General features: G+C 53.2%; 1 long non-coding RNA gene across 1 annotated transcript in view; it reads left to right on the plus strand.

Moving 5' to 3' along the window:
• Nucleotides 1-598: 598 nt before the first annotated feature.
• Nucleotides 599-22,759, plus strand: part of LOC135975641 (uncharacterized) — a 29,219-nt gene continuing 7,058 nt past the window's right edge. The window contains exons 1-2 of the long non-coding RNA XR_010592617.1: nt 599-1,405; nt 8,629-8,734. This is a non-coding gene — a long non-coding RNA (uncharacterized LOC135975641). The remainder of the gene's footprint in view (nt 1,406-8,628; nt 8,735-22,759) is intronic.

The raw sequence follows: 22,759 nt of genomic DNA on the forward strand, positions 1-22,759 counted from the left end.
TACCACCAAAACAATACCTAGCCACACCCCTCTCTTACATAGTTCACATTCCTCAGTGGTCTCACATGTCCCTTTGTTTTGGGCAGGGGCATGTGCTTGCTTCACGGGGGTGAAGAATGCTCTTGTTTCATAAAGGAGCTCCAGGATTCCTTACAGCTATCTTAAATGATGGGTGGTGGTTCCAGCTGCAATGATGTTTCACCCAACCCACAACCCCAACAATACTTGAAATGTGGTTGGAAAAGCGACCTTTCGAAAACTTGCCCCTTCTTTCTCCACAGATCTGGAACTTTCACCAAAGTGTTGGCAACCCCCTTCCCCCTGCCAAAAAAAAATCAGTTTTTGCGGCTTTTAACGGCTCCGGTGCCCCCACCGTTCTGGCGCAATGAACTGGATGGAATCTCTGCTTGCCCATTGCATCAGCAAAGTGATGAGCTTAGTTCCAGTCGCAAGGCTAACTTCTACCCTCAATTTCACCTAGGGTGACCAGATAGCAAGTGTGTAAAATCGGGACGGGGGTGGGGGGCAATAGGAGCCCATATAAAAATAAGCCCCCAATATCGGGACTGTCCCTATAAAATAGGGACATCTGGTCACCCTAATTTCACCGGAGAGGGGAAACAGTGGTGCTTGCACAGGTGTATTGCTGAGCGAGGCCTACAGAAAGAACTGAACTCTCCTTACCCTGCCTACAAGAAGTATAAAACAGGTTGGCCTTAAAGGGAGGGAGACACTTTAACTGTTTGCCAGACGCTGGGAATGGGCGATGGGGTGGATCACTTGGTGATCACCTGTTCATTCCCTCTGGCATTGGCCACTGTCAGAAGACAGGACATGGGGCTAGATGGACCTTTGGTCTGACCCAGTCTGGCGGGTCTAAGGAGTCCTTGGCAGTTTCCAGCAGCACTTGACTGGTTTCAGGGGATTGAGAAGAGGCGTTTGCTCAGCGGGGGAAATATGTGCCGCCCAAGGGCTCTTGCCCTGCAGAGAGCGGGATGAGGGCTGGAGGTGGGAGAGGGGCTGAACACAACCTTACCCGGCCCCCTCTCCTCCCTGCCCGATCTGCCAGGGCGCCTCCCCCGCCCCCCAGTTTGCTGTGGGCGTGTGGCCGAGACACCCCCCGGGAAAGCCACCAGCCGCTTCCATGCCGCCCCCGCGGAGCTAAGGGAAGAGGCAGCCCCAGTGAGGGAGCAGAGCCCAGGGGGGAAGGGGGGAGCAGAGGGACCCTCCCCGCCGCTCCTGCCGCTGGCGAGGTGACTCAGGAAGGTGGCACCAGGCAGGGATATGCAAATCGCCCCCCCCCCCCCCCCCGGCTCGCCCGGCTGCTGCCTTCCTCAGGCTCGCGTGGTGCAGGAGCGGGTCCGGGCTGCGGCGGCTGAGCGGCGGGAAAGAGACCAGAGCGCCGGTAAGTTTCTCCTTCCCCAGCCCCCGGGCTGCCCTCCCCGGGCGTCCTGGGAACTTTTTCCGGCCAGATCCTTCCCGAAATCCCCACTCCGGTCTCTGGCTCCTCCGGGCAGGGCAGGGGGGCGGGGGTGCAGCGCTCACACCCCGGAAATCAAGGCAGAGCTGGCTCCCAGCTTGGCCCCTCTGATGGGAGACGCTGTCACGGCCCCGGAGTTGGAGTCTGTCTGTTCTAGAGCGCAGCCCCGTCTGGGTCAGAGCCCGGGCGTCCAGCCTGTCCTTTCCGCGCAAGGGGCTGGGCAGGCGGTATTTTCAACGCTGCGCTGGGCGCAGGCTGGGTGGCGGTGGCGGTAGCGGGTAGAGGAACTTGCCATTGGCTGCGCCTGGGAACGCGATTCCCTTGCTGCTCCGGAGCCCCCGGGGGCCTGTCACCGCCACGTTGTTTGGGGTCCATTTGTCTCTCTCCACCGGACCAGGGCAATAAACGTGTAAAGGTTTCAGGGGCTGAGCTCGTTTGCAATGTAAACGCATTCCAGGCTGGGGCTGCCCCCAGACAGGAGCTTTACCACAAAATCCAAACCCTCCAAGCCCCTTCCTGCTGGGGCTTGTAAAAACCTTGATGCAGGAAGAGCAACATCCACCTGTCTTCTGCACGTCTGTTCCGCCCTGGCTACAGCAGCATTGTTCTGCAAGGGGGCTCGATCGGACCCCATTGTGCTAGGCGCTGTACAGACACAGATCAGTAGTTCTCAAACTTGTGTCCTGGTGACCCCTTTCACATAGCAAGCCTCTGAGTGCGACCCTCCCCTTATGACATAAAAACATTTTTTAATATATTTAACCCCATTATCAATGCTGGAGGCAAAGCGGGGTTTGGGGTGGAGGCTGACAGCTGGCGACCCCCCATGTCATAACCTCACGACCCCCTGAGGGGTCCCCACCCCCAGTTTGAGAACCCCTGCAATAGATGCTCACTGCCCCAAAGAGCTTCCAATCTAAGCACAGGGTAACAGATGGAGTGGGGCAGCTCAAGGTAACTGCGAGATTGTCTCGCCACACCAGGCACAGGCCCCTCTGCCTGTGAAACAGGAATTCCCGCAATATTCTGATATTTAGTCACATTCCTGTTAAGGTGGGTGAGGTCAGATCTTTGATTGGATCCGCTTCTGTTGGTGAAAGAGACGAGCTTCCAAGCCACACGGAGTAAAGCTATTACCTCACCCGCCGGGTCTCTCTAATACCCTGGGACTGACTCGGCTACAGCACTGCAAACGCTAGTGGGAAGGGGCATTTTGGCTACACGGGAAATGCGCAGCCACAGATTCTGATACACGTATTCACCCTGAGTAGTGTCGCACTGAGCGCGTAGCTCCATTGATTTCAAAGGGCCTGAGGACCTATCTACCTAAGGCCGTGTCTATACTTGGGAGCCGACGTCACCATAGCCCCCTTGTCTAGATGCAGCGTGCACGGACAGAAGCAGTATTTTGCCAGGGGGAGGGACTCATCCTGGGAAGAACTCTTTTGCCCACGTAACTGCGTCTACACTGGGGGAGGGGGGTTGTTGGCATAGCGATGTCAGCTGGGGGCGGGGTTTGTTCACAGCCATGTCCCCGATGTGACTATCCCAGTGTAAGTCGGAAGTGTACAGAGCAGGGGTGGCCAAACTGCAGCTCACAAGCCACATGTGGCTCTTTTACGGTTAAAGTGCAGCTCGCCAAGCCCCCCACGCCCCTCCCATTCTCCACCTGCCGGACTGGGGAGGGGGGAGCTCAGGGCTTCTGCCCCGTGGCAGGGTGCCGGGGCTCGGGGCTTCAGGAGGAGCAGGGCTGAAGCCAGGAGCCCTGGCGGGCGCGCTTGGCTCTCTACCTTCTGAAGATGATCATATGCTGCCACAGTTGCAGTCAGCAAAGGAGCCTGAGCTGGGGTCCCACTTGGATCAGTAGATTAGGAAAGACGCTACCGACGTGTAGTGAATCCACCTCCCCGAAAGGTGGTAGCCACAGCGAGGGGAGAAGCCCTCCCGCCAACCTAGCGCTGTCTACACTGGGCGTTCGGTCGGTCCACACCCCTAAGTGATGACATAAGTGTGGAGTGTAGACCAGGGCTAAGTCCTTTAGTCTCTCCATATCCCAGTTCCCCAGGTGTAAATTGTGGACAACAGCCCTGGCCTGCCTCCAGCCCTGATCCGGAGGTGCTCTGGGGATGGGGGCTGTATAAATAAGTACCTTTAGCTGCTTAGCCTGAGTTAACTTTCACAGCCGGCCTCTCCCCAATTGCCAGTGAGGAGATAGGTGATGGGCAGAGGTAGCCCATCCTGGGGGATTGCATTACATCTTTTGCTGGGCTGTTTGATTTGATCTGGGGTAACCAGGGCTTAAATTCTCATAGAGTATTTCCCAGAGCTGCCCCTCGTCCCATACCCTCCCCCATTCGGGGCTCCGGGCTTCAGCAGTGGGGCACCAGAGCTCGGGGCTTCAGCCCCGTGGGGTGGGGGGCGCTGGGGCTCAGGGCTCCTACCCTGTGGGTTTGAAAATATTTCCCGGAGCTCTGCTCTGGACAGCTGTGGCTGAATTTAAGTTCTGGAGGTAACAGAGAGGTTGATTGATGTGTTTTTAAAAGAGAGTCAAGGGCAGGCAGAGTGCTGGATGGGGGTGTCTCTGTTGCAGAGGAGCAGAAATCCAGTGATACACATACGCAGTGTAAGTATCTGGCGTTTGGGTAACCCAAAACGAACGACACGCTTCCTCTGCTGAGGGAGGAAACGTTTCACTGGACGTGCCAGGGCAGAATCACAACTGACTCAGTACTTTCCAATCTCGCCGTATCCAGCCTCCAGTCTAGCACAGGTCTTGTTGCCAGACAGCTCTCTCCCAATTAGCAAGCCACAAACTGCTTTATCAGTGACGTGAATCCTAACCAGACTAGGACAACATGTGGCTTGGGTTGGCGGGATCTCTGGCTTTGAAAGGTTAGAGGGAACAAGCGATGCACAGTCTGTCCCAGCAGCTGGAGGGAGATGGAAGACAAGATGGTGTAAACGGGAATAACGCTACTGAGGTTACTTCCGTTTACAACAGCTGAGGCTTTTGCCCCGTCACTTCCAATCTTATCCTATGATCCCTAAGACTTGGTCTCCACTTAAAACTGACACCGACACAGCTGTTTTGGTTAGGAGTATGATTGCTTTTTACTGATATAGCTATGCCAGTACAAGCTCTAGTGTAGACACACTTATACCAGCATATGGGGGCTTTTCCCAGCATAGCTTATGTCCCTTGGGGAACAGGTATGAGCGGTGCCAACAGAAGCACTTTTATGCCTGTGTAAACTGCGTCTCCACTGGGAGGGTTTGCAGGTGTAGCTATGCCAGCAAAACTTTTCGAGTGTAGACAAAATCAAAGAGAGCAGCAAATAAATATTTCAATAATATGCAGTTGGGAATACGCCTCGCAAATACAAAATGGAGTGTATTTCAACCTTGTGTTGGCATAAAGCAATACACTTCCTAGCATTTCTTGCCACCTTCTGTCCTAATTCGTTGTGTGGTGCTACTTTACATTGGGAAACAGCTGCCATATTCCCCCCAGAGCTGGCTGCATTTCAGTGTTGAACAATTTCTGTTTAAGTGCTTTGACAGCTCTTGTGATGAAAGGCATTATAGAAAAACATGAGACTTGTACTGTTAATGCATCATCCCATCACATAATGTCGATAAATACACAGACAAGCTGTTTAGAAGGGGCCAGTGCCATATCTTAGCAAGAACATCCGTCTCCTGGCAAGAAAAAAAATCCAGCCTTGTTTAGCAAGATGTTACTGAAGGGTCACACATTTCATAGTTTCTGTAGGCTGAACGCATTGCACACACCAAGGGCTTCTTGTCTTCTTTAACAACTCCCCCCGCTCCCCCCCCCTCCCCGCCCCCAGCAGCTTTCTCGCTCTCACATCCTCCTGTGTTTCAGGAATTCCCTGCAATCCTCCTACTGCCTTCCTCATTCCTGGGATTCTGGGTGCCCCTTTTCCCCACTGCCAAGGGCTCTGTGTTTCCCCCGCCCCCCAGTCCTCACTCCACCACATGGCAGGGGCTCCGTGTGTCTCCCATTCCCCCTGCTCCTGTTTTAACCTACCTATGTCTAGAGGGTCACACACTTCATTGCTTCTGTTGGCCAAGCTTGAATCCCCCCATGTGTGCCCTGCCCGACGCACACACTTTGTAATTTAAGTTGTTTCTTTTCTGTCTGTCTCAGAGATGTCCAGGGGTCCCCATTTCAAGTGCCATTGGGAGGATGGGCAAAGCCCAGATGGGGATGTTGCCACACTGGAGGGTGTTAATAACTCCCATCAAAGAGGTCTTTGATCTATAGACAATTCCAGCTGATGGGTGTGCTAACCAGATGCCATAGGGCTCGGTGCGTTCCCTGCTCCCCACTTCTGGCTTTATGATTTTCCCCCAAATCAACAGAATTCTGCCCACTGATGCCTGGAACATTCCTGGACATTTTGAAATTGATTGGATGCGGCATTCAAAAGTTACCATCGGAGAAATGCCCTCACGTTGAGCGTAGGCCTTGCTTCACTAAGGCCTGGTCTACACTTAAATTAAGTGTAACCACCTAGCTACATCCCTCGGGGCTGTGAAAATGTTTTGCCCTGAGCATTGTAGTTAGGTTGATCGAAGCCTCAGTGAAGACACAGCTAGGAATTCTTCCATGGACCTGGATACCACCCCTCGGAGAGGTGGATGAACTACATTGATGGATGGAACCATGGTGCTACAGCAGCACGGGTGCAGCACCGTAGCTGTGTCACTAGCAGCGATAGCAAAGCAGGTTTGTGGGTATCGTTTTGTCTCGTGCTTGTCTGAGCAGTGAAGCACGTGGGTTTTGGTAAAGTATTAAAGAAGGGAAATCAATGGTGTCTCAGCATGAAACACGAGAGCCATCCATCATACCAGCTTTTCCATTTGTTCCATTAGCATTGCCTGGTGCAGGGTACACTCTACAGGTGCCTTCTAAGTTGTGCCATGGGCTAGCCAGAGTGCCACTTGGCTTCTCTGAGGCAGGGCACACAGCCGCCACTTCTAAGGCCAGAAAATCGGGCTGCACGTAAAGTGAAATTAATATTTTACTACCTGTTGTTACCGAATGGCAGCCCTGAGGTGCTGAGCAGAAGTTAATGATTAAATGCAAAGTTAACATGGCTACTGACAAGGATTTCAGCAGAGCTACTCCTGATTTCCTGAGATCAGAATCAGGCTCCTTTGATATATATGATCATAGCCAACAGAGATGGAAAGTTGCTGCTAGGTCACTGAGTCAATGCACTGCAAAGACTGGATGTCATCCCACGGTGGGGGAGGGAGTGGATATTAAACTAGGTGGTAGCAAGAGGGAGTTCCCACAGGAGTACAGCTGGAATAGAGAATGTTTATGCACAGAGAAATGAGCAGTGTGTCCTGAGTTCCCTGTGCTGCTAGTAAAGATATCTGTTTTTTGGCAAGTATTTTCCTCCCAGCCCAACCTCTTCTGCTGCCAGACACCAAAACAGCCTGATTCCAATCCTGTAAATCAGGAGTAGCTCAGTTGAAGTCAGTGAACTTGAGCTGGTGTAAACCTCGTGCCGCTGAGATCAGAATCAGGCCAGGAGCTATTCTTCCAACTGCAGTCTCTCTCCTTCTCCCACCCTATGCTATATACCTCTTCCATGCTACCCCCTACGCTCTAAACTACCTCCACCTCATTGGCCACAAGTGACGCCTCCAAGCCACTTCCTTTACCTCCCTCCTTAAAAGTCATGCTTTGCTCATGGTGCCCGTGCTGGTCCCCCTGACTCCCAGTACTACCCGCTCTCACACTCACACCTTAATTCTTTGCATTGCACCTGTCTATGGCCCCAATCCTGCACTGAGCACTGGGCAAGCAGATCCATGCACTCTATGTAGAGCCCCATTGAAATTAATGGGGCTCCACGTCATTCTGGGGTGTACGAACAGGAGTGTCGTATGTAAGATCCCAGAGATAATTGTTCAGCTCTACTCAGCATTGGGGAGGCCTCAGCTGGAGTCCTGTGTCCAGTTTTGGGCACTGCACTTTATGAAAGAGGTGGACAAATTGGAGAGAGTCCAGAGGAGAGTGACAAGAATAAGAGATTTAGAAAACATGAGCTATGGGGAAAGGTTGCAAGACCGGTGTATGTTTAGTCTAGAAAAGAGAAGGCGGGGAGGAGATCTGATAGCAGTCTTAAAATATGTAAAAGGTTTTATAAAGAGGGTGTTGATCCATTGTTCTCCATGTTCACTGAGTGTAGGACAAGAAGTAATTGGATTAATTTGCAGCACGGGAGATTTAGGTGAGATATCAGGAAAAACCTAACTCTAAGGGTAGTTAAGCACTGGAACAGGCTTCCAAGGGAGGGTGTGGAATCCCCGTCACTGGAAGTTTTAAAGAACAGGTTAGACAAACTCCTGTCAGGAATGGTCTAGGTTTACTTGGTCCCGCCTCAGAACAGAGGGCAGGACTTGGTGACTTCTTTAGGTCCCTTCCAGTCCTAAATTTCTCTGATTCTTTGGGCACAAGGGTCTGCCCAGTTGAGCTCCAAATGAGAGGCTTGTGTTGCAATCAGTCAGTGGGAGGTATGCACCCATAACCTAGGGCAGAATGTGGTTCTTTAGACTGTGAACTCCGTGGGTGCAAAGTCTTCCTCTTGGAGAAGAGTCTGAACTAAAACCCCAGACCCAAACTTTGTAGCTGTGGGCCCGCCTTTATTTCCTGTGTGTCAGATTCCTCTGATTATGGTCTCATCATCTGTTTCTCCAGAAGCAATTGTGACCCCGTAATACAGTGCTGGACTCTGCCGGATCACATAACAGGAAGAGGGGAGTGGCGAAGTTCTCACTAACCATGATTCACTGGTGATACAAAAGCATATGTGCAAATTGATTCACACTCAAATAGCCTATGTTTGAAAGTTTCCCCAAGTTTAAATGTTCTTCTTTAAACTAAACAACAAACATTGAGTCATCAGGTGCCATGACATCAGTTAGTGGTTTTTCTGTCATGAACACCACTGCTTCCTGTTGTTTCCCAGTTCGACACTGTACATGTGTGTATATATACACACAGCTAGACAGAGCCACCTTAGAGAACCTTTCAAATGCAAAACAAGAGAAACCTACCACTGCTGCTTCCTGTCTGGGCGCTTTCTGAAATGTTCGTCTCTTTGCAGCAGTCGTGAAGCAGAGGAGCAGATCCGGAGCGCTGTGCGTTTAATTTATGAGCCACTCCACGCTAAAAGGATGAAAACATGGGACTTAAGTTATCCTGCCTGAAAGGTAAGAATGCACTTCAGCCCTTGCATGTCTGTGTGGCCTGCAGCACGCTCACCACTTGCTGTGTTGGGCAGAGTCAGAGTGCAATGTAACGTTCCTGGTTCCTCAAGGGTTTTTTCCACTGGGCTAGAAAAATCTCCAGCAACCTCAAAATATTTAGCAGGGTGTCATTTACCTGGGAGCCACTATGGCTCAGAATCCACAACTGGGAATGTTCTGGGGACATCCCCTTTAAGCTGGAGAGGGCTGTTGGTAGCAATGTACAATTTGTAGCCATGCTGAGCATCTCTTGCCCCTCTCAGGTTCCACAACGTTGCCTCTTCTCCAAGGCAGAACTCCCATGACACAGGAGCCGATCCTCCCTCTTTTCCATCTCTCCCTTCAGAGAGGAGGCGCGGTCTTGTGCTTAAGGCACTGAACTGAGAGGCAGGAGATGTGGGTTCTTTCCAGCTCTGCTACCGACTCAGCCAAGTCAACCCGTGCCTCAGTTTCCCATCTGTATAATGCTCCTACTCTAGCCTATTTAGATTGTGAGTTCTTCGAGGCAGGGCCTGTCTCTTACTAAGTTCTAGTACAGCACCTAGCACAATGAGACGCCAATCTCAGCCGGAGCTTCCAGGTGCTACTGAAACATCAATAATAACAATCCGCTCATGTCATCGTCCAGAGGGGGCAGGGCAGTTCTGTAGAGATAACAGGCCTTATGAAGAACAAGAAAACACTGCTAGTCTCCTTCCCCCCAAGAAAATGGAATGCTGGGTACAGCTACATGCTGGCAAACATGGTCTCCATAATTAAGGGTCAGTTACAACCATCCCACGCAAAGAATCTCTGCGTGGATCTGATGTGTAGTTTCCCCAGGCCTCAGTTTCCTGCCCAGCAAAATTGTATCCCCAATAGCCCCACGCCTGCCTCCTTCACAGAGAGCCAGGCCACTCCTAGCTGCAAACTGAGCAGCAAGGGGGTTCACCCAGAGCTGCCCACAGAGTCACTTCCCTCCAGAGCTGTATCTGCCTCTTTCTGTGGTGAGCAATGATTATTGTACTCAGCATTTTCCCAGTGGGAGGGAGGGCACCCTGTGAAGGGGGTGAGTGTTGCTCTCCTTTTAGAGGCAGGGGAAGCTAAGGCAGAGACTTTCACTACGTGCATGGGGAGTCGGTGGCCACGTGGGTATTAGAACCCAGAATTTCCTAGCACCCAGCCCTGTATTCAGGCCACCCGGGCAGTGGTATGTCCAACACAGGCAAGACTACATGGGAGGGAAAGATACCAAACCTGAATAGCGTAGGAGGGCAATGCTGCCAGCTCTTGGGGTTTGATCGCGAGTCTCCTGCTATTTGGTGTTTTTGCTAAGAGTCCTGTGATTAGGGAAGGGTCTCAACTTTCAATTTAGAAAAAATAGTAAGTTTGAGCTTTCTGGGGGCAAGGGAGTGTCTTTTTGTCTGTGTTTGTGCAGCGCCTGGCACAATGGGCACCCGGGCCATTACTAGGGCTCCTTGGAGCTACCGTAACACAAATAATAAATAACAATTTTCACCTTCCTGGCTTGAAAATGTGACCTGGGGATGTTCAAAGCCCAGTTCCCTTCCCCCCAGGCCCTCATCAGATTGGCTTAAAAATTATGAGATTTTAAAGTAATCTCGTGATTTCGGGGGGCGGAGGGGGAGGGCTGCCTCGTGATTTTTTGGCCACTCTGGGTTGGTGCTGCAGGAATTGGCCAGCTGTGACTATGGGCAGAGGCATGGGCCCTCGCTCCAGCAGCAGATGCCTGGTGTTCGTATAGCTGGCACAACGGTGAGTTTTATGGCTGCAATAACCCGGGGGCGTTGGAGGCTGAAGGAAAGCTGGAGGCCATTAGTGATTTATGATTATGACTTGCTAAAACCACAGCTGGCAAGAGCCCGCAGTGCTTGTCGCATGTCCCGGGGAACTGGCAGCCAGGCTGAGAGGCCAGGGACTGATGCACAGGCTGGCTCGGAGCCCCCCTTTGCCAGCCAACAGGACTGTGGGTTTAATGGGAAAGGGGATGTGGAGCTCCCGCGGCTGTGGTGGGCAAGGCTGATGCCCACACACTTCTGCTTTTGCAGACAAACCCACCCAGGAGGAGGAGCTCAGCTGGTGGCTGCAGACGGCCTCTCCCCCTGGCTTCCAAGAAAAGGTGGTGACTCACTGCTCCCTGGGGGATGGAAAGGGCCAGTGAGATCAGCCCCGGCCAGCTCCACACTGCAGCTGGGGTGGGACTGTTCCCTACAGGAAAGGCAATTTGTTAGTCTCTAAGGTGCCACAAGTACTCCTGTGCTTTTTGCGGATACAGACTAACACGGCTGCTACTCTGAAACCTAATGTTGCCAGGTGATTCATGGATGGGGCTTCCACCCCTTCCCCTGGAACATTGTTCAGTGATCTCACTGCCAGGGCATCTGCCCACCTGGTCGATTTCCTGCGGATCCTCCTCGAACCCCCTGTGCAGTCCCTGCTCCAGCTGGGCGTCTGTACAAACGGGGGCTCTTTGTGAAGGGGCAATGTGCCTCGTCCAGAGTTTGAACCCAGGGCCTGTGGCACCCCCGCGCTGCGCCCCTCGACTGATGAGCTTTGTGACAAAACCGAGGGGAGGGGAGCCGACGCCCACACTTTGCCCACCCGGTGGCCGAGTCTGCCGGGGGTTCCTCTTGCCGGCTCCCAGTTCCCACATGGAACGGGGGGATGAGGGTTTGTTCAGACAGCTCCTCAGAGACGGCCACAGCAGCAATGAACCCCAGGCCAGCGGGAGGAAGCATCTCTCGGGAGCCCCAGAGAGGCAGGAAACTCAGCTGCTAGGGCTGGGAGACGCGTACCTCTCAGGGGGACGGTGCTGGCAACCCTTGGCAGTGAACGGCTCTCAACAGCGACCCCTTCTGGCCAGCAGTTGGAGCAGTGCTCATGGGCTCAGATGGAGCACTCGTCCAGCCCTTCTTGGGTCAGAGATGGTCACCAAGACGCAGGACCTGAGTTGGGGAGGCCTCTCTCCCCACTATCTCTGAATGGACAGCTGGGGAAGCTTGTTTGCAAAGCAGCAGCGAGCGCTCTAATGCACTCCGCTGTCTCAGTGGGCGAGTGCTGAATATTGCATCACCCATTAGCTTTTACGGCTGCTTGGCCAAGGGACTAGCCCAGTGCCAGGGAATGCTGTCAGCGCTAATGCAGAGCCCGAGGGCTGAGCCCTGGAAAGCGGCTGCCTCGCGGTCCCAGGAGGGCTCCCTGCACAGCTGGTTTGTGCCAGTTCCCTCGGGCAGAAGCTCTGGGGAATGTGGCTTGAAAACTATCTCCCAGGAAGAAGCGGGGAAAAGCCGCCCCATGCCACACTGAACATATGGGTGATTTATCCTGTCTTTGGAGCCAATGCAGGTAAACAAGGTGTTTTGTCAAGCTCCCGGGGAACAGCACGGCCGTACCATGTGATCCAGCTCCCTGCAGCCAGCCTCATACCTGCCCCCATGCAACGTAACCCAGCATGTCCTCTGCCCCTGAAACAGCTAGTCCTCAACCCAGCAAATGTTTAATGTACAAATAGTGCCGAGCCACAAAGCCTAGATGCGGAGTCAGAGCCGGATCTAAACCTTCCCAGAGTTTGAGGGGTTCCCATATGGTTTTCTAGATCAGGCCAGTTATAAAGCTGGACCCCCAGGTCCCACAGCTTGGATCTGGAGTCAGACTTCCCCATTCTTTGGGGATGTTTGGGGCCTGCCTCTCTGGCTGTAAGCCCAGTAGGAGGGAAGATTTAAAGTACAGTCGCATCTCAATCTAATTCTAGCCCAGAAACTCCATGAGGATTTTGAATCTGAACTGAGATCCAGAACCGGGCTATGCAACTGGCCTCTCGCTAAGGGGACATCCACACTGCAGTCCAGAGGCATGACTGCAGCATGTGTAGACACACCCACGCTAGCGTTAATCCAGCTACTCAGATACAACAGCAGTGAAGCCGCAGCAGTGTGGGCTTCAGCATGGCCTGTACAAGCCATGGGACCCTGGGTAATAGGACCTGAAGTCCGTGCTGGTGTCTTCATTATTACAGGTTCTTCAGTTAGCTAGATCAAAACCAGCTTGGGTATGTCTACACATGCTGCCACTCCACCTCCGAGCAAAGCTTCTGCTCCAGGCTGTCCTCTCCACTTGGAGAGGTGGGAGCTGGATCCCACCTTGTGCCTTGGGACCATTCTTAGATTTTGGCCAGATAAAGACGGGAGTAGAGAAGGGTCCCTAAATGAAAGAGAGACATCACCATCGCCTTGCAGGGTGCTGCGGATACAGGCGGGCAGAGAGTAATAGTGAGCTAGTGACAGACCCCCTGTGCTACTGGTAGCACACTAAGCTGTGCATTAAAGCCCCTCCGACAGCTCATAGCTGGGCATCTCCCACACAGCCCGTGACACGGCTGGAGCCTCGTTTTTTATATCCATCGGGGCACATCCACTAAACCCAAAGGCTCAGGCTGGGTCTTAGTGTGGGCATCATGTGACCCGAGAAGGAGCATCGACGGCCCAGAGAGTACCCTGGTACATCCACGCAGCCAGGTCCTGCGCAGTATCCTTGCCAGTGGGCCCTGCAGCCGGCCTGTGTGTGATGGCTAGCCCCTGACTGCCCTTTTACAGCTGGGCAGACAGCTATTGAAAGGGTGGATGTGCTTGGTGCACAGGTCCCTCTTTGCATGGGTCCCTTTAAGATCAGCCTGGGAAAAGCAGAAGTGAAACCAGGTCACATCACTGAAAGGGAAGCTTCCGTGGCTGCTGCTTCAGGCTAGTGGCTGGTGTGAGCGGCTGGGCTAGAAGAACCCAGCACACTTGCCAAGGCAGCGCAGCGGGTAGGGGCATTTGAATCTCAAAAACCATTGGCTCAGGGTTTGGTGCTGGGCACCAGATTCTGGTCTCCTGGACACCACTGTCAATCCAGGGTAACTTCGCCAATGCTGGAGGGGCTCTGAGTTTACATGGGTGTAACTAGAATTGGAACCCGGTCCTTCAAGTTACAGGGGGATCTTGGGCAGAGAGGTGGTAGGGTGGGGCTCAGGGAGGTTGTTACTCTAGAAATAATGCCATCAGGAGTGAATGAACCCAGGAGTTGTTTAGCGTGATCCCAAAGGGTATTAGTTCCAATCTTGCAAGGGGCTGGGCTCCTAACCACCCACTGGCTTCCCCAGGAGCAGTTCACAGGATTGGGGTCCTACATAGAAGCTATGGGATGAAACCAATTTAGGCGGAAGCCAGAAGAACATGTGCAACCAGCTGAGCTCGAAAAGGCCATGGGACAGTCTCAGCCAGGGAGGGGTGGAAACCCCATTGCTTCGAGTAGTTTAAAGTGGGACTGGACATCGCACTGGAGAATGTTCTGTAGCTGGCAGGACCGACCCTCCCTGGGCAGGGCTGGGCCTGGTGCCCAATAGATCTTCCATCTCTAGTCTGATCCCGCGGTGGCATCCATCTGTCTGCTGTGCAGCCCTCTCGGACACTGGCTGTGACCATTTGTGTTTCCGGGGTGTTTTGCAGCTCTGGGGCAGGGGCAGGGACAGGAAGTGTGTGCCCAGAGCCAGTCAACCCAATGCCACAGCCCGAGCAGTAAATAGCTTGAGCTGCAGGTCAGCACCTCAGAGGCTGATGCTCAGCAAGACCCGCCTTTAATGCAGCTTCTCTCAGCTCAAGGGGGAAGGAGGGCGAGTAATTAAAGAGGGACAGCCGCTGCTTCAGGCCTTTCTCGTCTGAAAAGCCTGGGTGAAATCGCGATGGATCCGGAGCACGCACTCACTCCTTGATGCCCATCGGGAGCCGCTCCCGGCGGAATTTCCACCTCCCTTTTGCAAACCCTGGGAGAAGCTGCTCCCACGTTCAGCGAACCATAGACACTGAAGACCCATTGGAACATCTAGCCCACCTCCACCAGTTCAGCCCTGGCCCCAGTGAGTATCTTCTAGTGCATTGTCTGGTCTACAGGGAAATGTCTCCACTGGTGGGACTTCCGCCATCTCCCTGGGAGACTAACAGATCGCATGGTTAGTTGTTTTCTCAGACAGTCACACTGATATCTTTCGACCGTCCCGCTGGGGGTAGCTTCTCCAGCTCCTAGTACAAGTGCTTTGCTCTGCCTTGCTGGTGGGGGCAGGTTCTGATGTTGGTGCCAAAATGCCTGTTGACTTCGGCAGGAGCAGAATTGGGCCTTACTGCTTTTGGCAATTCTCCCAGCTTCCACGATTACGACTGTGTCTGCAGGCACCCAGGTCGGAGACAAAACCGCCCATGTTCTCACTCACACACCTATAGGCAATCCGCTGAGGCAGCAAAGATTTCTCTCTCCTGATAACTGTGCTATCTGCGGTTACCTCCACCCACCACGCTCCAGTATCTCACTTTTGAGATAAACCCTGAGTAACAGAAAATGCCATGATGTGGGTAGAGAGACCTTAGCAGCTCTTCCCACGGATACCAGGGGGCTGTATGGTCTTCCTGTATGAGTCCTGCTTTGCTGTGTTTATTGTGACTCAGGAAGTGAGGTGTTTGGTGCGTGCTGTGGAAAGGCTTGGGTTTGAGCTCTTTTTTTCAGGGCCGCCCAGAGGATTCAGGGGGGCTGGGGCAAAGCAATTTCGGGGGCCCCTTCCATAAAAAAAGTTGCAAATTGCCCCCCTTGCTCCTCCCCTCTGGGCGGCCCTGCTTTTTTTTAATCCCTACTAGGTCATTTACTGCAAGGAGTAGGGTGAGGGGAACCGTTTTGTGCTGCTAGAAAGACATGGGCATGACCTAGCTAACCTGTGCAGCAGGGCTGCCCGGGGGGGGTTGGGAGGGGGGACAAGTGGAGCAATTTGCCCCAGGGCCTGGGCCCCACAGGGGCCCCCACGAGACTATAGTATTCTATAGTATTGCAACTTTTATTTATGGAAGGGGCCCCAGAAATTGCTTTGCGCCAGGCCCCCTGAATCCTCTGGGCGGCCCTGCTGTGCAGTGATGCCATTGTAGATGAAAGGAGTAGTTAGTAAGTGCCAGGGTTTGGCCTTGAAGGAGCCATCGCTGGGCTGAGAATTCAACCATCCCCAACAATCTGGTGACCAGCAGCAGCAGCTGCTCCTTGCAGGGAGTAAACCCAAAAAAGCAAACATGTCTCTGAGCAGGCACCATCCCCCGGAATATGAGGGCAAACTCCCACACACAACGACGTGCAAAACCACATGCGCAGACACACTTCAACGAAGTCCCAAACGGGCACACCAGGTACAAATGAATGAGCATGTACACAAACATGCAAACACATATCAGCACACATGTGATCTTCTTTGGTGGGGCGGCAGGCCACAAGCAGGGCTCAGGGCCCAGGGTGCCAAGTGCTGTACATACATGACGACGTGCACCAGCACACTCCAAACACATACATGACCGCCCAGAAAACCCCTCATAGATACCGGAATAAAAATAACACGGGGTGTGGCTTTTCTTACTGAGGGTGCTGTCAAGTATCAGAGGGGTAGCCGTGTTAGTCTGAAACTGTAAAAAGCAACAGAGGGTCCTGTGGCACCTTTAAGACTAACAGAAGTATTGGGAGCATAAGCTTTTGTGGGTAAGAACCTCACTTCTTGAGATGCAAGTCTGAGGGTGCTGTGAGTATTTAGGAAAATGCTCTAAAAGTTGTGTTGCCAAAGCCATCCCAGACCCGTAACCACAACTGTTCCGTTGACGAGCTCAGCCTGTGTGTTTAGGTAAGGGCAGCAGTAAATACCGGCTCACCAATTACCTGAAATACAGAGTGTAACTGCAGGGTTTTCAGCTACTTAGCAGGAAAGGTCCCTCTCTCTCTGGACACGGCTAATCGAAGAGCTTTCCCTGGTCCTTGGAGAAAAGTTTTCCAAAAATGTCTTTAATATTTATGACGGCAAAAGAGCTGCTTTCGCTGCTGCTGATTTAATAGCCCCTCAGTGTGCGCCTGCCTGAAGATTTATTTTCTGGTCCATTTAACCCTCTCTTGTGGGGCAGATGCTCCGCCCCCACCCCCTCTGCATAGGTTTCCTTTGGCTTACTGCATGTAGACTTTGTTGTGGATTTCACCCACTGTCTGTCTATTTATATAGCACAGTAGTATCTGAGCATACGTCTCACTATTGTTAGTAGTGGTGAATATTTATAGCCCATCATGGTGCTGGGTGCTGTACAGACTCGGAAAAGAGATGATCCCGGCCAATAAGGGTTCACCTTCCAAAGACACAGGCAGGCACAGAGTAGGTGCTGTGAGGAGATAATATACAAGCAAATGAACCTGGTGAAGAACTGGCTCTGAACTGAGGGGTTTTAGCCACCCCACCCCCCTGCAAGGCAGGGAAGTGCTATCCCCATTGTACAACTGGGGAACTGGTTAGTCAGTGGCAGTGCTGAGAACTGTATTCAGATCTCCGAGGTCCCAGGCTACAGTCCTATCCACTAGACCATCCTCCCCTCTGCTGGCCCATGCAGCCAGCTCGGAGAGAGCCATTGGTCCCAGAAAACGTTAGCTGATCCTTTTCATGCTGTTAGCCACCTCTCTCCATAAGGACACCCTAGCCACATAAACCAATCCAGCAAGGGTCCCATGCCACCTCCGTAGCTCGAGTCACTGGGTTGACGCCATCCCACTTTATATCTCCTAGATGCCTTTCCTTAGTGTGCGCTCCTTCTGCCTGGAATAGCAGGTACTTGCTGTAGGGCCCTCACCAATGGACAGGCAGTGAGTGAAAGGCGCTCTAACGTTAACGACTCACCTTCCCCAAGCCCAGAGACCGCTCCCTCCCTGGTTCCGCGTAAGCCCAACAGCAAACAATATGACAGCTAGTAAACATAGCCCGCTCCCCTCCCACCCTCTCATTTTTCCTCAGACGAGCTTTCAGGCAAAACAAAATCCGTCTCTTGCGTAAGACGGGGCTTTAGCCTTAATTAAAAAGAGATTAAAAATATCAGTGTCTGCCTTCCTGCTTCAGGAGGGTTGAAATCGGTTTGTCTCGCTCTCTCCCTCCCTCCCCGCCCCACCGGCAAAGCAGTGCTTTTCCCTTGATTAAAAAAAAAAAAAAAGATTAAGAGCATATCTGGACTCAGGGTAGGGGGGCCTCTGGGTCTCAGATGTTACTGTCCCAGGGTGAGCTGGCCCTTTAAGAGGGTGAGGGCTGGGACTCACCTGTGCCAGGCTTGGCCCACCTCCACAGGTAAGGGGAAGGACAGCTGGGGATCATGTGACAGGGAGAAGCATGTGACTGGAAGGGTCTCTCCCTAACTCCCGGGCAAAGGGCCTGGGACATCAGTTCAGACAGCTGGTATTTGGGCCTGGAGCCTGCTGGGAAGAGGCTGGGTGAGAACTCTCCAGATCTCTCAAGCAGAGGCCTGGGAGAGGGACCTGCTGTGTGGGAAGTCCTTATAAAGGACTGTTAGCCTGGAGGGAGGGATGCGAGGGGAAACTGAGGCAGCAGCCGGGCCCAAAGCCTGCTATGGTTACTATGATTTTGCTAACAGACTCTTCCCGCCGGGGGGTGAGGCAGCCACTCAAGGGGACGCAGGGAGGTGTTGCTCCCTCAGGATGCTTGTTAGAGAAAGGCTGTGTTGGAAGAGGGGGGATTCCAGTGAGAGCAGGGCTAGGCCCACGCTATATGTCTCGAATTTGTCTTCTTGCTAGATATAAAGAGCAAGGATTTGCTATGGCCTTGTCTGCGTTAGAAACCTGCCCCACTTAACTCCGCCTAGCCACAGTGGTGCACGCTCCTAATACAGGCACTTAAACTAGTGTCAGTCACACTTACATATCTACGTCAGGGCTTTGCACATGTGTGATGAGTTTGGTTTTTAGTTCTACTGGGGCAGACTTTTACAGGACAGGCCTGCATCTGCCTGCTTCCTGATCCATCAGCTCTTCCCCACCCCCAGCTGGCCAACCTGTCTTCCCCCAACTTCTTTTCTCACAGCCTCTCCTAAGCAGCTGGGTTCGCTTTGAACGGCTGAAGCAAGGCTTCTTGAGGGGGGCTGAAGTGCGGTGAAGCGAGTCTGCTGCACCCTGCAATTCAATGCTCCTCTCTCCGGCCTCTTCCTGGTTCAGGGAGCCCACCTGGGGCTCATTTTCTCTCTCAGGCTTTGCTAGTAATTTTTAGCACCCCAAGGAGCTGCCAGCCCTCGGACCTCTAGAGATTTCCAAGCCCAGACACCTGCGCAGTGTGACCATTCTGTTAAGTCAGGGGTAGGCAACCCGAAGGTGGCACGCGAGCTGATTTTCAGTGGCACTCACACTGCCCGGGTCCTGGCCACCGGTCCGGGGGGCTCTGCATTTTCATTTAATTTTAAATGAAGCTTCTTAAACACTTTAAAAACGTTATTTACTTTATATACAGCAATAGTTTAGTTATATATTATAGACTTATAGAAAGAGACCTTCTAAAAACGTTCAAATGTATGACTGGCACGCGAAACCTTAAATCAGAGTGAATAGATGAAGACTCGGCACACCACTTCTGAAAGGTTGCCAACCCCTGTGTTAGGTCTAATGATGCACTACAGACCAACTGCCTCATAACCCCAGTTCGTATCTAGCTCCTGCAGCCAACTGCTGGCTCTTTGCTGAAGCTACGTGCACCCTTAGTGATGAGTGGATCTCAAAGGATTTGGCCGGCTCCCTGTGGGAGGTCTGAGAGCTCTACCTTCATCCTGGGGTTTGTTCAACTGAACGGGGAGAATATCCAGCAGCCTTGCGAACACTTGAGACTTCTGCTGCTTCGGAATGAATGTCAAGCTCATGAAAGCAAAGACTGAAAGTGCTGGCTCCAGGCAGCCATAGCCCGGGCAGAGCCCCAGACCCAGCTTTGCTGATGCATTTCACTCCGGGCTTGCAGCACACCTGATATTCCAGACCTGGGCTCCTCCCAGCTCTGCCAGTGCCCTGCCGTCCTGAGCTGCAGAATCTCCTGCTGCCCAGTCCTGTGCACCTCCTGAGACACCACGGGGAGGTGAAGGGAGGAGACACCTCTCTGATGTGGGCAGATGTTCACTAGGGGTGAGACTGAGAGCATCCAAGTTAGCTGCATTTGGGTCCCAAGCAAGACTTGAACCTAGGGCTCCAAAACTGAAAGGCTAATGGAAACCCTGGAACCACGGCAAACGTGTCATGTGGGGTGAATACAGCCCACAGCCAGTGCTGCTAAACCCCGGTCTGGTTATTGCTGGGATGGAGGTGGGAGCCAGTTCAGCAACTAGACTGGTGAACAGACTTCTCACTGGCTGGGTCGGTGGCACATTAGAAAGAAACCTTCCCTCAATCCCTATCAAACCACCATAATTTCCCTGCCCCAGTCCTTGCCGCTGGGTCCCTCCACCTCTTTGCCTAACGTCCCCTGACATCACTCACTCTTGGTTCCCTCCCCAAACCCATGGGCCTTCTTTCCCAGGTCCTTCTGCCTTCCAGGTGCTCATCCCTGGACTAGCGCTCCCCTTCGGGCTGCCTTCCAAGTGCTCAGTACCCTCAAGTCAGGGGTGTCCTCTGTTTCCATCGGATGCAGCCCCCTTTCCCAGCCCTCCGACTCCTGGGCCCCTAGCTTATTCTCAGCATCACTCCGACTTATTCTCCTTGATTGAACAGCCTGCAACACGCAGCTTTTTAATTACTCTGTGTAGGTCAGTCCAGCCATCAAACTGGTTGGGAAAAGCCTTAATTACACATCTCCTGATGTAAATTGTATGTATGTAAACTGAATCACCATCCACCCACGCAGGGGTGTGTGCACAACCCACTTCTGCCCAGTAGAGGGCACTCTTGAGACGTCTTTGGCTGCAAAGTGCTGCAAACCGCTGACATGTCCTTTATAAATCACTTTGCTTCTGCTCCATCGTCTCCCTGCCATGTTACCAGGAGCAGGGCTTTTTTCCCGGGTCGGAATCTGATCATAGGTCACTTTTACGGTGACAGAGGAGTTCAGCGTGGCACCCTGAGGAGCAGTTGGGCTGGGGATGGGTGCACAGCAGAGCCTGTGTGTCCATATGGCCCAAAGGCTGAAGGACTCGAGCGGGGATCAATCTTATAGACAGCAGGCCTGCTGGCATCCTGGAGAGTGCAGCATGTGCTGCCTCACCTGTAGCATGGGACAGACACAACGTGGTCCCTGGATACTTGGGGGACAGGCACAAGGGACTGATCCTCAACGCCGTCAGGAAACAGCAGGTTCACTGCACTGCGCTCCACTGCTAGCCCAGAGCAGGGCAATGAAAATTATCAGAGGCTTCCATATGAGAGAGGCTGAAAGACCAGGGGCTGCTTAGTTTGGGGAGGAGATGGATTAGCGGGGATATGATTGAGGTATCTAAAATATTGGCTAGTCCCGTCACAGTCAGTCGAGTGCTTCTATGTATCCTCCTGTCTAAGACAAGGACAAGGAGGTCAGCCAGATAAAGTAATACACAACCTGTGGAACTCACTGCTGCAGGATAACACTGAAGCCAAGAGTCCAAGGGGATTAATAAAGGATTGGGCATTTATTTCAACAATAAGATGATCAGAAGTGATTAGAGCCAGATTCCAGAAGACTTCCAGCTTTGGGAGGTCTGGCTGGCGTTTAGCTCCCGTCCGTGGGACTTCAACTCCCAGTGGCCAATTCTTAATGTTGTTCTGTGTTCTCACAGAGGACTAAATGATAATAAAAATACTTTGCACTTCCCTGGCACCTTTGGTGGATTTCAAAGGGCTTTTCAGACACTAATGAATAATGATTAGAGAAAAGGCCAGATAAGGTGACACCTGTGCAAACTCATTGATTTGTTCAGTGTTGCAGAGATGGGGTGGAGTGCAGCAGGGCTGTTGTGGGTAGGTTTGACCAAATTTAGAAGCCACATAGAGATGATGAGCTGTACACTGAAAACCGAACTCACCTTCCCCAGGGTCTTGTTCCATTATTTCCTGGCAAAATATGTCTGGGCTTCTGTGAGGGTTTTCCACTTGTGCCTTGGGTCACTTACAGTGGTTCTCACAACTGGACCTAAACAGAATAGAAACACAAATAAGGTGCTTTGCCTGTTCTTGTCTTTTGTTGTTGTTGTTTGTTTGTTTGTTTTGCTTTTTTGGTTGCATTTTTATTTATTTATTTATTTATTTATTTATTTCTAGACTTGCTAGCCAGTCAGTCTGCTAACGAGCTGGGAGCAGTGAAAAGTGATCTTAACAAACATACACATATCACTTTCCACCGCTGACTTACTCAGCCCCAGCAAGCTGGGGGACAAATTAACCCTGGATGGGGAGGTGGGTGGGAAGGCAGTGAGAGCCAGGGGCAATGGATGGGGTGCCGGGGGAGGCGGCGGGGCCAGGGGCAATGGGACAATGGATGGGGTGCCAGGGGAGGCGGCGGGGCCAGGAGCAATGGATGGGGTGCCAGGGGAGGCAGCGGGGCCAGGGGCAATGGATGGGGTGCTGGGGGAGGCGGCGGGGCCAGGGGCAATGGGACAATGGATGGGGTGCCAGGGGAGGCGGCGGGGCCAGGAGCAATGGATGGGGTGCCAGGGGAGGCAGCGGGGCCAGGGACAATGGATGGGGTGCCGGGGGAGGCGGCGGGGCCAGGAGCAATGGATGGGGTGCCGGGGGAGGCAGCGGGGCCAGGAGCAATAGATGGGGTGCCGGGGGAGGCAGCGGGGCCAGGGGCAATGGGGCAATGGATGGGGTGCCAGGGGAGGCGGCGGGGCCAGGAGCAATAGATGGGGTGCCGGGGGAGGCAGCGGGGCCTGGGGCAATGGATGGGGTGCCGGGGGAGGCGGCGGGGCCAGGGGCAATGGGGCAATGGATGGGGTGCCGGGGGAGGCGGCGGGGCCAGGAGCAATGCATGGGGTGCCGGGGGAGGCGGCGGGGCCAGGGGCAATGCATGGGGTGCCGGGGGAGGCGGCGGGGTCAGGGGCAATGGGGCAATGGATGGGGTGCCGGGGGAGGCGGCGGGGCCAGGGGCAATGGGGCAATGGATGGGGTGCCGGGGGAGGCGGCGGGGCCAGGGGCAATGGATGGGGTGCCGGGGGAGGCGGCGGGGCCAGGGGC

Source organism: Chrysemys picta, chromosome 14 (genome assembly GCF_011386835.1).
Source record: "Chrysemys picta bellii isolate R12L10 chromosome 14, ASM1138683v2, whole genome shotgun sequence".
Lineage (NCBI taxonomy): Eukaryota > Metazoa > Chordata > Testudines > Emydidae > Chrysemys > Chrysemys picta.